Below are 15,292 nucleotides of genomic sequence, written 5' to 3'. Positions count from 1 at the left end.
ACTGATTTGTACCACGAGATGGTGAAGCAAGATAATACAGCCTCTGTGCCAGCCCAGACACTTTTATTTATTCCTGTACCTCATGTGGTGAAGCCAGCTCATAACAGGCAAGAGGACCCTGAACCTGCAAAGCTTCTAGAGCCAGCTGAAACTTTGACGTATCAGGCCTTTTCCACTAATACCTACTCGGCTTGACCTGACTTGACTCAGTTTTTAGGGTTTTCTATTATTATTATTAATAATAATAATAATAATGATAATAATAATAATAATAATGGATTGCATTTATATAGCGCTTTTCTAGGCACCCAAAGCGCTGTACAATTCCACTATTCATTCACTCTCACATTCACACACTGGTGGAGGCTACGGTTGTAGCCACAGCTGCCCTCGGGCAGACTGACAGAAGCAAGGCTGCCATATTGCGCCATCGGCCCCTCTGGCCATCACCAGTAGGCGGTAGGGTAAAGGCCCAAGGACACAACGATCAGGACAGAGAGCCCAGGGATCGAACCGGCGACCTTCTGGTTACAGATATGCTTCCCAACCTTTCCCAACTGTTTTAGCACCTGCTTAAAAAACTGCACAAAAACCTGACAAAAAGCTATAGATATATATTATATACACATATAAGCAGCAGGTATACCATCACATCCTCCATTGTTGTGTTGTGTTTGTGTCACATACAAATGCTGTGTTGCTAACATGATGCACATTTAGGTGCTACACAGTTGGAAAAGGCACAAGTCTGAGGAGACTGGGAGTGCAACAGTTCCCCTGTCATCACCAACAGCAGTAGTTAAGCTCCATTTCCATCACTGGTCTCCCAGCCTCCCTCCTGACTTGCTCCACTGCTGCCCACCCAGCCGTCCCCCTTAACAGATTTGCTTTCTCTGCGCGCCCCCACGTGGGCATTCCTGCAATGATCCACAGCCAGTGACTCAGAACTGCTCCACAGTCTTGTCGTACTGTTTTGTATCATTTGTCTGCACGTGAGTTTGCATTGTTCTCCGCCTGATAGAATGTATGGATTTTGTCGTTTGCTGCCTTTTGGACTTTCGCTTCACCAAAAGTTTGCTTTTGTTCATTTACTCATATCAAAGTCTGCATTTTGGGTAGGCACTTTTCACTAGACATGGCACAGGGTTCTGCAAATATTGTTAGAAAGTACTGGAAAGACTCAATTCCAAGGTCGTCTCTTAATGCTCCCATAAAGATTCCCAAATATTACTGTTCCTTAATGTAAGGCGCTCCATATTGTGGCCCCTTTGGGCACATTTTAACATGGGAGTCTGTAAATGTCCCGAGAATATCTCAATAGTCCAGTTAGTTTGTTAACCTCAAAAATCGTCACAGGCTCTGCAGTGTCACTGTCTTCCCCAGTAGATTCCAGCACGGAGAGGAAACGGAGAGGTGCTGGGCGGGCGTTCCAGAACCCCCAGCTGACATGGCATGAGGCTGGAGCGGTTCTCCTGAACCCCCAGCAGGAACAAAGGCAGGGCCAGCGGGTGCAGAGACCTCTGGCATGGGTGGAGCTAACTGTAGCTGCACAAGGCACACAGCTGGCTCAGGATGCAACGGCAAACAGTCTGTCAAGGATTTATTAGCGAGATGCGGTCCCCTGCTGGCTGAATGAGCTCATCAGAGCTTCCAGCAGAGGATGGAAGTGGCTGAACAGGTGGCTGAGCTAATGAGTGAACTGGAAACAGAGCTGATGCCAGAGCTAAAGACTGAACAGGTAACAGAGCTGACAACAGAGCTAGAGACTGGAGTAGAGTTTGTAGAGGTGGTTGTTATAATGAAGGTTGTAGTGGCAGTGGATAAGCAGTTAGCTGAACTAGGACCCCTGAGCCTCCAGAACATGAGGAAAACTGCTGGATGGGCTCACCTGAGCCTCCAGCGGAAACAAGAATGGGTACAGGCACCTGCTGGACACTAGTTGAGTAGGTACGAGTAGGTACGGGTGCAAATGTTACGGGTCCCAAGGATGAAGACCACGATGACAAATATGTTACCTGTAAAAGCAGGTGAAGAGCAGAATAAGGAAGACACGATGCGTCTCTGCTTTCCTCCAGAACGTGTCTCAGTCTGATTTATTTCACACAAATAAATGTTATATAAACACTAAACATGAGCTTTCAATATACTGTTCAGCTGGTTCCTCATTCACATCAATTACATTTACTTATTTTCACAACCTCAGTGAAATATACTCTCTTTAACTGGTTCAGTTTCTCAAATTCACACTTCTTTCCATAACAGTTACATTCCTTTATCATATCAACAAACACATCACATTTTCTTCTGCAGTGTCTTACTGGCTAAACAGTTATATTCAATAACATATTAACAATATTCGGTAAATACATCACATTTGTTTCCTTAAGTAATTTACTGGCAAAATCACTATTTAGTGCATCATGAAACCCAGCTTGTTTAATTAACCCGTGAATGCCTCTGTTAGCTACACAGAGTTGCTCAGAGTGCTTGTGTTACACTAACTAACCTACTCAGTCACTTTAACATAACTATTAACATTCACATCTCACAGAACTGATTTGATTGGAGCATTACAACACGTTTGCACAGAGCATAGGAGCGCACGGACTCTGCTTCACGAGCGCTCCACCTAACGAGCGGGCTCGCGGTGCGGCCACGCGGGACACTCCTCTGGTTTCTCCCGCGTTTACATATAAATAACTCGGGCGGACCGGCTTAACTCTCTCATTCACATTAACGTGGGTAACCATGGTAACAATAAACAACATTTTCGGTGCGAGCACCATTTACCGACCTGTAAAAGCAGGTGAAGAGCAGAGTAAGGAAGACGATGCGTCTCTGGCCCTTTCTCAATATGCGTACTTGTGCGTACTTGCGTTCTCGTGTACTCGTGATACGTCATCAGTCGGAGACCAAGTACTGTTCCAATTCGAAGTACGCATCAAGCCGAGAACGCGAAAAAGTCCCGGATGTGTTCTCGCTCCGCCCGTTTTATCGAGCATGCATCGGTGGTGACTTCTGTGGACTTGGTACAGCTAAATATCCCAGAATGCATTTCGTCCAAAACTCAAACGCGGCAATGGCGGACGAGCGCGGCTAAAAACTTTTAAATATTACTCTTTCTGGGTCACAAAATAAACTTTTAAGTTATTTTCAAGCGAGAATGTAGCTGTGTAAACTTCAAATATCTGCTCGATTTATCAAGATATCATATATTTCCAAACGTGCTCGTTTTCGGAGATGTCTGTGACCCGCCAGCTCCATAGCAGACAGCGAGGTCGAGGATTATTAGAGCCGGCAAGAACAGCGGACTCCTGGCACATTGTTCCCCCCCCCCCCGTGGTCTTTTTGCTACTCAGGTTAAACAAACCCCAGCAGCTGTCTATTGTATTGAGTGTCCACTAAAATAAAAATAAAGGCGTTCTAACATCTCACCTGCTTGTTTTTATTAAGGTATGTACACGTATGTACATGTACACTATTTTTATTAATAGAGATTTCACTACTGAGGTTAAACATGATATATAAGTCACTTAGATCACTTCTAAATGTTAATGTTTGGTTTATTTCAGTGTTTTATTTGTTCCTGAGTAAACCGGTTTGGCTGTGATTAAAGTTAAGCTTCATAACATATTACTCACAGTTAAATTAAGAGGGGACGGCAGTAAAAACTCCGGACCTGTGACATCATCAAGTACGCTGGTGTTCCAATTGTACAAATCGCGAGGCCGTGCTCGCGTTCTCGGCAAGTCCGGTCTCGCCGAGAACGTGAGTACGTACTCGCGTACTTAGAATTGAAAAAGGGCCTCTGCTTTCCTCCAGAACGTGTCCGAGGAAGCAGCAGAAGGTGGGCTCCACTTACTGGACCCCGAAACCCCGGAGCAACCACCAAAGTTCCTCCCTCACTGCTTTCTAACATAAAATGAATCCCTGTTACATGGATTTTCTATCCTTTTAAAGAAACTGAAAATAAATACATATAGTAATGAAAAATGTCCCGTTACATGAGTGTTTTACACAAAATAATATTAATGTGGTCTATCCCTCACAGGGGTGCCACACGCTCCCCTACAACAAAAGTGGCTCCTGACACTTGAAACAAATTTGCACTTACAGTCTCTGTATTCTTATCAAATCTCACACAGTGAATAATCAAAACCCTTAAATTAAAACTTCAAGCACTTAGGAATGTTTGGTTCTCTGGGATTAGGTAACCACCATAGCTTATGGCTTCTTCCTAATAGCTACATATGGGGTAGAAAAGAGATAGCTATGGGATCTGGACGACCGGTGGGCCTTGGAATGAAGATAAGCTTGGTTGTGGGGGCTACAAGGCAGCCAAAGGCACGAGGTAAGTATCTACCATGTTTACAGTGGGCCATGACTGGTATGTTGGATGGCCTAGAGATGAATAGGTTAGCATTTGGCCTGGACGCCTATGTCGGGTGGATTGCCTCAGTGGGGCAGGTGAGTTCAACGGAGAGTCTGCTGCCTGCTCACTCATGTCGAGGTGACTCGGGTTCTACTTCTGACTGAGGCAAGTTAAGGGCTGCCGAACTGTCACTCCCCTCGTGGTCATACTGGTGAGTCTCAACTTCATTCCCAGTCTCAGGTGCCATTGGACCCTCTTTTCTTAGTCGACCTTCCCTGGGCCCCAGCCATCTCTGACAGGTTCTCAGCAATGTCCTCGGCATCTGTTACAGGCGTCCTTCGTCTTGGCTCTTCAAGATCCCTCGGGCTCAGAACAGATTCTCCTTCAAACCAAGCCTGCGTCTGCCTCCCTGGTTCCATTCTGTCCTGGCTGACAGCCTGTTTCTCGGAAGGGACAGTTGTTCTGAACTCAGCCTGGGTCGGTGGTACCCTCAGCTAATAGCCACTGCCCGGATCATCATCTGAATCAGAGGTCTCAGCATTTTCTATCCGTCCTTCCCTGTCTTTACCCCTCACTCGATCATTGGTCTGTTTGTGTGCCGATCTTAAGGTTAGTTTAGTTGGTTGTGGTGGAAACTCTACTGGCAAATCATTGACCAACAGGAGCAAGTTTCGGTGCAGGGTCTGAGTTCTTCCCTGGTCATTACCCTCTGGATGGATGACATACACTGGGTTATCCAAAACCTGTTCCTTGACCACAAATATACTGTTCTCCCAGTAGGAGCATAATTTGCCGGGTCCACCACGCTCGCCTAAGTTCCTCACCAACACTCTGTCCCCTGATTTCAGTACCACTCCCCTCACCTTCTGATCATAGTACGACTCCCCCTTAGCACTAGCCGAGAGGCTATTTTTGGTGGCAACCTGATAGGCCTCTGTCATTCTCTTACGCCACTTTTCGGCATACCCCCTGTGCGACACTGGTTCAGTTTCCTCAACCAGGCCAAACAAAAGATCCACCGGAAGGCGGGGGTGAAAGCCAAAAAGCAAGAAATGTGGGGAATAACCAGTGGACTCATGACGAGTACAGTTATACGTGTGTACAACCTGTGGGAGGTGATCGTTCCATGTTTCCTTTTCTTTGTCTGTCAGGGTACGCAACATCTGCAGCAAGGTGCGGTTGAATCGTTCTGCGGGATTACTCCGGGGGTGGTATGGGGATGTCCGAGAATGACCAACCCCTGAGAGCTGCCCAAGAGTTCGGAAGAGCTCATTTTCGAACTCTCGCCCCTGATCGTGATGGAGTTTGTTGGGGAACCCAAAGCGAGGTATAAAATCATTGTAGATCCGCTCAGCTGCAGTCCGCCCGAATTTGTTCTTGGTCGGGTAGGCCTGAGCGAACCGTGTAAAGTGGTCGACCATCACCAAAATGTATTCATACCCGCCTTTGCTTTTCTCAAGATGTAGGTAGTCTATACAGACAAGTTCAAGCGGTGAGTTGGACTTCAGGTTGCCCATGGGTGCACGCACATGAACTGTGGGTTTCTTTTGTTTAATGCAACAGTATTTCATAGTGACGTAGTCCTCTATGCACCTCTTCATGTGAGGCCAATAGAACCTCTCTCGTGCGAGATGAAGGACCCTCTCAGTACCGACATGACCCATCTGGTGGGGAAAATGGAGGCAATCCATGCATATCCAGTTCCTACAACCAAGAAGAAGGTGCGGGCATTTATAGGCTTAGTGGACTGGTACAGTAAATTCATCCCCCACTTTGCAGAGAGGGCAGCACCTCTCACGGATTTGACAAAAGCGTCGGCGCCGAATAAGGTCAAGTGGACAAAAGACTGTGACAGAGCTTTCATTGACCTTAAGTCAGCCATCACAAGTGATTCTGTTCTACACAGCCCGGATTTCACTCAGCCTTTCACACTGCAGACAGATGCTTCTGGAGTAGGCTTAGGAGCCGTGCTGCTGCAGGAGGTGGAGGGAGTGAGGCGCCCAGTTGTTTTCCTCAGCAGAAAGCTTCAGGACAGAGAGTCTAGATACTCCACCGTGGAAAAGGAGTGTCTTGCTATGAAGTGGGCAGTGGAGTCACTGAGGTACTATCTTCTAGGCAGACATTTCACCCTGGAGACAGACCACCGTGCCCTTCAGTGGCTGCACAAGATGAAGGAGACCAACATGCGTGTTGCGAGATGGTATTTGTCATTGCAACCCTATGATTTCACAGTGCGGTATCGTCCAGGCAAATCTAACTGTGTTGCGGACTGTCTTTCACGTATGTATGAAGATTGAAGTACAGTAGTCTAAGGAGAAGGGGGGAGGAAATGTAATTGAGACCAGGGGTTCCATTACCTGGTTGGTATTGTTAGTGATTAATTGTTGGATTAGGAATTTAAAATAGGGTAATAAAGAAAACACATTAGTTCTTATGGAGTCTTTTATTAGGTTATTTGACATACGATTAAATTGACAGCTTGTAACGGAAAAGAGACAGTGGGACTGGCCATCCTACCTGTGTCGGAGAAGAGCCAAAGTTAGAGCTGCTTGCAGTTAATCATTTATCAATAACCTAAACATATGTGAAATGAGAACTTGTAAAGGTACTCACCTGTCCTGGTTGCTTCTTTCAGGATGTGGAGCAAAAGAGTGAAAGCAGCTCAATCACCTGTTTAAGAACTCTTGGAGCAGACCAGTGTGCCAGGTTAGGGAGTATGGTTAAAGAGGGTTTTAATTTAGATAGAAATGGGTGAAGCTTATGTTATTGGTTTGTTTATAGTACGTGTTGGAAATATGTATATGTTTGTGATGTGCTTTAAAGTTATTGTATGTTTGTTTGTGTGGAGGGTTATGTTTTCATGTTGTTTAGTTAACCCCCATACTTGGGCTATTCCAGATGCTCACCTGAAAAGGTAGAGTATAAAAGGAAGCCATTTTGTTTAGTTGTGGTTAGTGTTGTGCTGTTATCATGCTCCTTCTTTAATAAAGTGCCAATCCATGGATGTCTTTTACTCCAGTCTCGCGTCATATTATTGGACAGAACCTATGACCGCCGGCCAAAACTGACAAGGGTTAGGGTTAGGGTTAGATAAACCCTAACCCAAACTAGTTGTTTTCGTTCGGGTGTTCGTCTGTACAAGATTCCATTTTCGAGGTGTAATCGGTCCCACTCGCGGAGGAGTTTACAAGCAGATCCTTCTAACGACCTCCTGATACTCTCACTGAGTCTGACATTAGACTCTTTAAGTCTGATGACCTCCTTCATCGTGGAGTCATCCCTTTGTGCCTGCATCAGGTCATCAAGTTTGACTTCCTGGAGAGCCGCTCCTGGCTGCAGCATGACGTCCTGAGAGGAAGCCAAAAGGACAGTCGCCCACGCAACTTCTTTCTGCTGGGCTACTCTTGCTCCCTCCCAAGCCCCTCTTACCACCTCCTGTGACAACTCTTCGGTACACACTGGCGCGAGGTTGTTCACACCCAGAGGAATGCGGGACAGCGTGTCGGCATCTATGTTTGTTTTTCCTGGCTTGTATTTGATGCTAAATCGGAAATCTGACAATTTCCCGACCCATCGATGACCGACTGCGTTCATCTTAGTTGTGCTCATGATATACGTAAGCGGGTTATTGTCTGTGTAAATGGTGAAGTGTGGCGCGTAGAACAGATAATCTCTGAACTTTTCGCACACTGCCCATTTAAGAGCCAGGAACTCCAACTTGCCACTGTGCAGGTGGTAGTTCTGTTCAGCAGGCGACAGGGTTCGTGACCCATAGCCAATGACGCACAACTTCCCGCCCTGCTGTTGGTAGAGCACAGCGCCCAGTCCCTGCTCGGATGCATCAGTGTGCAAAACAAAGGGTTGGTCAAAGTCTGGATATGCTAGCACTGGAGGATGGACTAGCATGTCGACCAGTACCCTCTGATGCTCAGGAGTCCAGTCTATGGGCGCCCTTGATGGCATCTGGGGCCCTTTGGTTTTACTCTGACGGCCATGAGTGGGCCGTTCTGAAGACTTGCTCTGGGGTAGCTCGTACAATGGCTGAGCTATCCTCGAAAAGTTCTGTATGAAAGAGCGATAGTAGCTAAGGAAGCCCAGGACCCACCTAAGATCACCTACTGTCTGTGGTGACTTGGTCTTCAGAGCCAAGACAGCCTCCAGATCCTTTGGGTCAATCCTGACGCCCTCAGCGCTAACTAAGCGCCCCACATAACAAACTTCTGCTTTAAAAAGCTCACACTTCTCAGGTCACACCATGGACCTGTAGGACCTGAAGCACTTTACGGACCACCTCGACATGGGCTTCAAAAGACTGGGAGTAACAGAGGATGTCGTCAAGGTATGGTACACAACAGTCATCCCTCAGCGAACCTAAGATCTCTTCCATACTTCTCTGGAAGGCGGCGAGTGCATTAGTGAGCCCGAACGGGGTTCTCACCCATTTGTATAGGCCCCAGGGTGTGGTGAAGGCGGTGAGATGGCGGGAGCCTTCATCCACAAACCCCTGGTGGTAAGCCTTGCCTTGATCAAGGATGCTGAACCAGGAGTATCCCCCTAAGGTATCAAGCAGGTAGCGTATCCGAGGTAGTGGGTGTCGGTCCGGAACCGTTTTCTGGTTCAATAGACGGTAGTCTATGCAAAGACGGAGTGAACCGTCTTTCTTCCGTACACACACGATGGGAGCAGCATAAGAGGACTTGGATCTTACTATCCATCCCTTCACCAGGAGGTCTTGCACGTACTCTTTAACCTTCCGTAGCAGCGGCTTAGGTATGGAAGTATATGCTCTCTGCACTGGTATGTCATCCTTTAGGTTTATCACCATTTTCAGATCAGGATTACAATATCATTCCCATCCCTCGCAAAGGCCCTGCACTCATCGAACAACATTCTCTCAACAATCTCTTTTTGTTCCTCCTCCAAATGTTCAAGGTTCACTGACGGATGCCATGATGTTGGGAGAGGTTCAGCTGGCTCCACCGTTACCTCGCAAACTGTTACGGTAGGTGGGGACTCGTTTGGGGCCTCGGCCTCGACAATACGTTCAACCAGCTGTAAGGTGCCCAGGGCCGTCTTCCTCGTCAAGGTGATATCATGTTTGGTGTCGTTACTCAGAGCAATGGTGACGTACGGCTTAGCTGGATTCTGTATTTCAGCTAACCCCGTCCAGACATCCAACTGCTCAATGGGCCTGATTACCCTCATCAGCCTCAAACAGCACCAAACAATCGGACGGATTGATGGTTGATGGAACCCGGCACTTTACCCAGGTGGCCTGTCCAGCAGGGATAATCACATCCCTTTCACCTGTTCTCAAGCGCCCTTGTGTCAAGTTTGGCTCTACTGTCTGGATGAAGCTTACGACCACCTCAGCTTTCTCAGGGGGAAGACAGATGGCATTACATAGCAAGGTAACAAGAGTAGGTATCAACCGCTCTGGTTGCCCCTCAATGATCTGTTCCAAGACATTGAAACCGATCAATGGTTTGTCCATTGGCAAGGTACTGACGAGGACCGGAGTACTGACGGAGAGACTGGGGTCTTAACCCCCCGGTAAGTTGATCATGATGGGTACCCAGCCATCAAATTGTATGGTTTCCCCATTGACTGCGCACACTTTCAACTCATCAATTTCCTCGATGATCTCTGACAGAGGTCGCATGACTAAGTCAGGCAAGTATCTGTCTTTCCAATCTCGACTTATGATGCTAGCTTGAGCACCAGTGTCAAGTAGTGCTTTCACTGCTAAGCCATTCAAATTACACTGTACGAGAGCTTTCTTACCGATTAGCTTAGCAACTGCCCCACGTTTAGTGTGGGGTGCCATAACATCAGACGTAGCGAGTGCCTCACCCTGCTGCCAGTTAACTACTTCTGATGTGACTGGTGAGGGGAGACTGGGTTTGCTACTGTTAAGGCTAGGTTGGGTCCTCACCTCCCTTAAGCGCTCACTGTAGGGCTCTCTTTTGGACTCGGTCACTGGGCGTCCCGCTGCAGAGACCGGTTCACGTTTCCCTGGTTCTTAGATTTTTTTAAGCAGCCAACCGCCCTGTGACCCTCTTCCCCACAGATGAAGCAATGGCAACAATCTGGAAGGTTCTGTTCAACACAGTTTGGACACCCAAAGGTTTTGTCTTTTCTGTTTCTTGACCTGTTTTGTGAGTATGGGTTTGCTAGGTCTGAGGCTCGTGCTAGAGTCTGTTGTCTCATCGCCTCCACCGGCCCAGCGAGCTCATTAACTTTAGCTGTGAGTTCTTTAATCGGGTCAGTCTTGGTCGTGTCAATTGGTCGGTCTTGCTTATTACATTCCTGGATGGTGTTGAGCTCAGACTGAGCACTATGTGCGCTAGTTGTGTTCTGTCGATGGGACGAGCCTATTCTCTTTTGCCTCTCACTTTCCTCGCTAGTGATTCTCATTATGTGGCGCAAGATTGTTTCATCACTCACCTCTCCGCTTGACAACAGAGGTTTTAACTCTCGCCTAATGTTACTGTGCTTATACCCAAGCCCCTGGTAGACCGAGTGCAAGAAAACATCCTGAACAGTAGCTGGACTGTACTTGATGCCTGCATCAGACATGTTGGATGTGAAGAGGACCCGCTGCTTCAACCCTATCACCTGGTAGAGAAACTGCTGTGGTGTCTCACTCTCGCCTTGTGTCAAGTTTGGCTCTACTGTCTGGATGAAGCTTACAACCACCTCAGCTTTCTCAGGGGGAAGACAGATGGCATTACACAGCCCAAAGATGGGCTGTATACTGGCTGACCTCACCCTGGGGACCGGCACGGGTGCCGGGGCAGACCAGACACAGACGTCCTTGGTTTAACAGGTTTAAGAGTGAACTGACGTGGGGATGACTGAACCAAACTTGACAAAAGCTGAACTGACAGAACCTGAACTGAGTGTCTTAGACCTGGTAATATTGCTCACAGTTTTTCCTTTAACAGCACTTACAGGCGAGTGACTATAGTCTTTGATTTTTCCCTGTTCAAAGGGAGCTATGTCATCATCCAAAAGAGAGATTCCAACAGTGTCTGGGGTGAGTTTATTGTTCTTTTCAGTCATGGCTTCAGGTGGAATGTGTGAAAGGCAGTCCTTATAAGTCACCACTGGGAGTTGCTCAGCAGGTGAAAAGTGACGGCGGCGTGAGCGTCGCTTCCTCCAAGGCAAGAAAGCCCTGGACGTACAGCTGAGCCTCTGACATGCGGGACGGCAACGCAGAAGCTGGAGCGTCGGAAGAAAAACGGAGCACTCCCACCTGAAGCGGCTGAAGCTTGGGTGCGACTGGTGGGGGTTTTCGGCAGCTCCAGGGACCTTTGAGAGCTAGCCGAGTTCCACAGAATATGCGCTCATAATCAGGAGTGCGCCACGGCTTCCAGCGGAGCTCTTCATCCAGCTGGGCGAAGGCAGCCTTGCGCATACAGCTGTAAGTCCGCTGGGTCCATGTTCTCTCACAGTCTGCCGGGACAAACTGTGTGAAGTGCGAAGAGTGGACCCAGGTGCGGACATACTAAAACTCAACTTTAACTGAAGATGAGCTGTTTATTAAGGCAGACGAAATGGTACAAAAATAAAATGGCCAACAAAATACAAAACTAAACAATAACCTAAACTGGGTAAACTAGAAAGGTGAAATGAACCATGAAAAACCCTGGTGAATAGAAAAACAAACAAGAAAGACTCTAAACATGGCAATGTCATATGGAAACCTGAAAGCATGACATGGCGTGGAAAAACCACAGACGATCCGCCAAGGAATGGCTGAAAACACACAGACTAAATACACAGGAGGTGATCAGGGGAAGTGACAACACACGGGGAAACAGCTGACGTACATGAACATAACGACGTCACGGGGGAGGAGTAAAACTAAACACACTGAACGTAGAACACAGGAACTCTTCAAAATAAAACAGGAAACATAATGAGACACAGACGTGACAACATGGACTTGACAACATAAGACACACAGACATGAAACACATGAGAGGCAAGGGAGACTTAAACATAGAGGAGAAGACACAAAGGAAATCTAAGAAACAATGAACTACAGCAACAACCTGGGCATGACAGGAAAGAACTTAGGTAACTTAAAGAACTTAAATATAAGACAAAAAACATCAAAATATATATACACTCAAAACGCTGAGCCAAATGGCCCAGGATCGTGACATACAGTCTGGAATCAAAAGTATTATAAGGCTACAATTTAGTAGTTAAGTGACTAAAAGAGTGAGGAAAAGAGGTAACTTCATAATTTGATTACTTTATAAATTTGAGAGATTTGTCATACGCATATGATTTGAAAAAAGACAGCTTCTTTTTCACATAGTTCTCAAAAAAAGACCTGATCTCATAGCAGAAATGGCCTGGAATATTGATATAATCAAATCAAATGTCCCTTAGCCCAAGGCCAGTCTGTCCACCAAACTTCAAGAAATCCATTTCTGCTGGCAGACAGACTAGCATGGAAGAAAGCATAACCTCTTTCACAAGGGAGATAAACCCTCAACTGTGAATCAAACAAAGGCATTTATATCAGTATCTGACACCGCAGTATATGAAACGTCATATATATTACATAAAACACATCAGCCTCTATTAAACTACATGAATCAACATGATAGCCCTCTTCCTTGTGTGTGTGTGTGTGTGTGTGTGTGTGTGTGTGTGTGTGTGTGTGTGTGTGTGTGTGTCTTTGTCTTCATTACATTTTGAGAACGCTTACAGCACACTCCAAGTGTGGGGACCCAAATTTTAGTTTGGATTAAAACATGGTCCCAACAAAAATAACATCAAACTCTGTAAATTAAAGAAAGAAAGCGTACCCTGTCAAATTGTCAGGGTTCTCCCCACAATACCAACCAAAGTTTTGTGCTTTAGTGTGTTTAGGAACGTTAATACAGTATTTACACCTGGTGGTGTAAAATGGTATCTGGTCGTTAAGTGATGACGTGACGAATCCTACTTCCGGGCCTAAAGTAGTCTGCGTTTAATATGGCTTTTGTGTTGTTAACATGTTTAATGTTTTGTATTTTCTTCTATTTAATCTCGAAAAGCTCCTAAAACAGTCAGTGATCAATGTTGACCTCCCTTGGCTTTTATTACCGCTAATCATTTATTTAAGCTCAGTTTTTAAAACCTTAGGATGTAGCTACAGCCCAGCCCATGCCGCAGTATATGAATGACTAACCTCGTATTGTGGATGGATTATCTCAGTTGTTCTCCTGGCTGAAGTTTGGTCCTTTTACAGCATCCTGCCATGCGATTACATTTGTTCCTGACCACCGAGAACACTCACGTTAACTTTTATCAGTGGAAAAAAAGTTAGCTTGTTTATATTATGCTAACATAGCTGTGTCGCTAGCGGTCACATAGCACATCATTATATACCAGCTAGCCAAACTTCAGTAACCCTACAAACGTCACTGCTGTTTAGTTTTCTGTCTTCATTTATGTTGGAAGTGATAACAGAGCTGTACGTTTGAATTTGTTTCCAAAACCCCGCAGTCAGGACATGCTATATTGTATTTAGATAGAAGCTAGCGAGCTAACTTCCTGCTAACTTCTAACTCCGTTAAATGTCATAAATTCCGTTTTCATGGATGGCTGGATGTTAAACTCAATTGTTACACCTGGTAGAGCAGAACGCTGATCATTTTATTAAAGATGAAAGACTTTAGACAGTTTTTAACTCTCAGTAATGCCATAGTGATCGTTTGATATATGGACCTGCAGCGGAGTTTAGGCCCAGACACGGCTAGTGACGTCAGACTTAATTGATTATTGATTTTCTTCTGCTTAACTGAAATCTGTTGATGGTTGCAGGGTAGGCAGCTTATTCCTGATGTACTTTTCCCCAGCAACATTTTGCAGTTTTTCCCAGAAGATTTGAGTTGTTCCCAGTGACGGGAAGACCAACAGAGGGGCAGCCACGCCACTATCCCAGAAAGAGCTGAGGAGAGTCCCAGATGAGGGGTCACTCAGCAGCCGCGGAGCAGAAGCCAGGAGGGGTTGCAGTGACGTGCCCGTGAGCTCCGCTGGCAGCCAGCCGCGCCAGAGTAACCGAGCCCCAGGCCGAGAGGCCGAGGGCACCCCACCCCCGAAGTGGCCCGAGCGAGCCCCAGGCTCCAGGCCCCGACAAGCAGCCACCAAGGAGTGAGTCGGTGTGTACCTGGGCGCCCATCCCCGGACACAAAGAACCACCAACGCACCGATGTCTGAGGGCGTCTGCCACTGGCAGGGGAGTGGTGGGGGGAGATAGGCCTCCATACCTTAGAGGGCCTGAGATGTCCCCAGAGAGGTGGCGTCTGATACCCAACCTGACATATAGACACAGACATACAGGCACACACAGATACAAACATCCATTCCCACCCTCATGCTCTCATATGCAATTACTCAACACTCAACCAACATGGAGACAGACATAGAGAGACACTGTACACACAATCACACTCCCCAAGCGTATTCTAAGAACCGGTTTCGTCACGTTTACTGTCTAAGGACAGCAGCGAGCACTCTCTGCTTATGAGCAAAAAATAAAAAAAACAAAACAAAAAACAGCCCGTTCGTGTTGGTGGAAAAATGCACCATGTCGACCAATCAAAAAATAATATGGCGACATGACATTTGGCTGTTTAGGAAGAGGGGGAAGTTTTAGGAGTGACGGCGAGAGAGAGAGGGAGAGAGAGCGAGTTTTGAGATGTGAGAGATTTGTGACGTTTAGCGTGTTTGGAGTGTGTAGTTAATGTGCTGTCTTGTGTAGTTAGTGTGTAGTGTTGTGGATAGTTTTGTGTTGTGTGTCAGAACAATGAGGCGACTGCTGTCTACGGGTAGAAACAGGAGTGATACACCTGCTGCTGTCAGGCCTGCAGGTGTCAGGCTGTGATGTTCTCCTTTATAGTGGACAGAAATTTT

Source organism: Perissodus microlepis, chromosome 4, assembly GCF_051167445.1.
Source record: "Perissodus microlepis isolate ML-2025 ecotype Zambia chromosome 4, ASM5116744v1, whole genome shotgun sequence".
Taxonomy (NCBI): Eukaryota; Metazoa; Chordata; class Actinopteri; order Cichliformes; family Cichlidae; genus Perissodus; species Perissodus microlepis.
Note: the sequence above shows the minus strand (reverse complement) of the source record.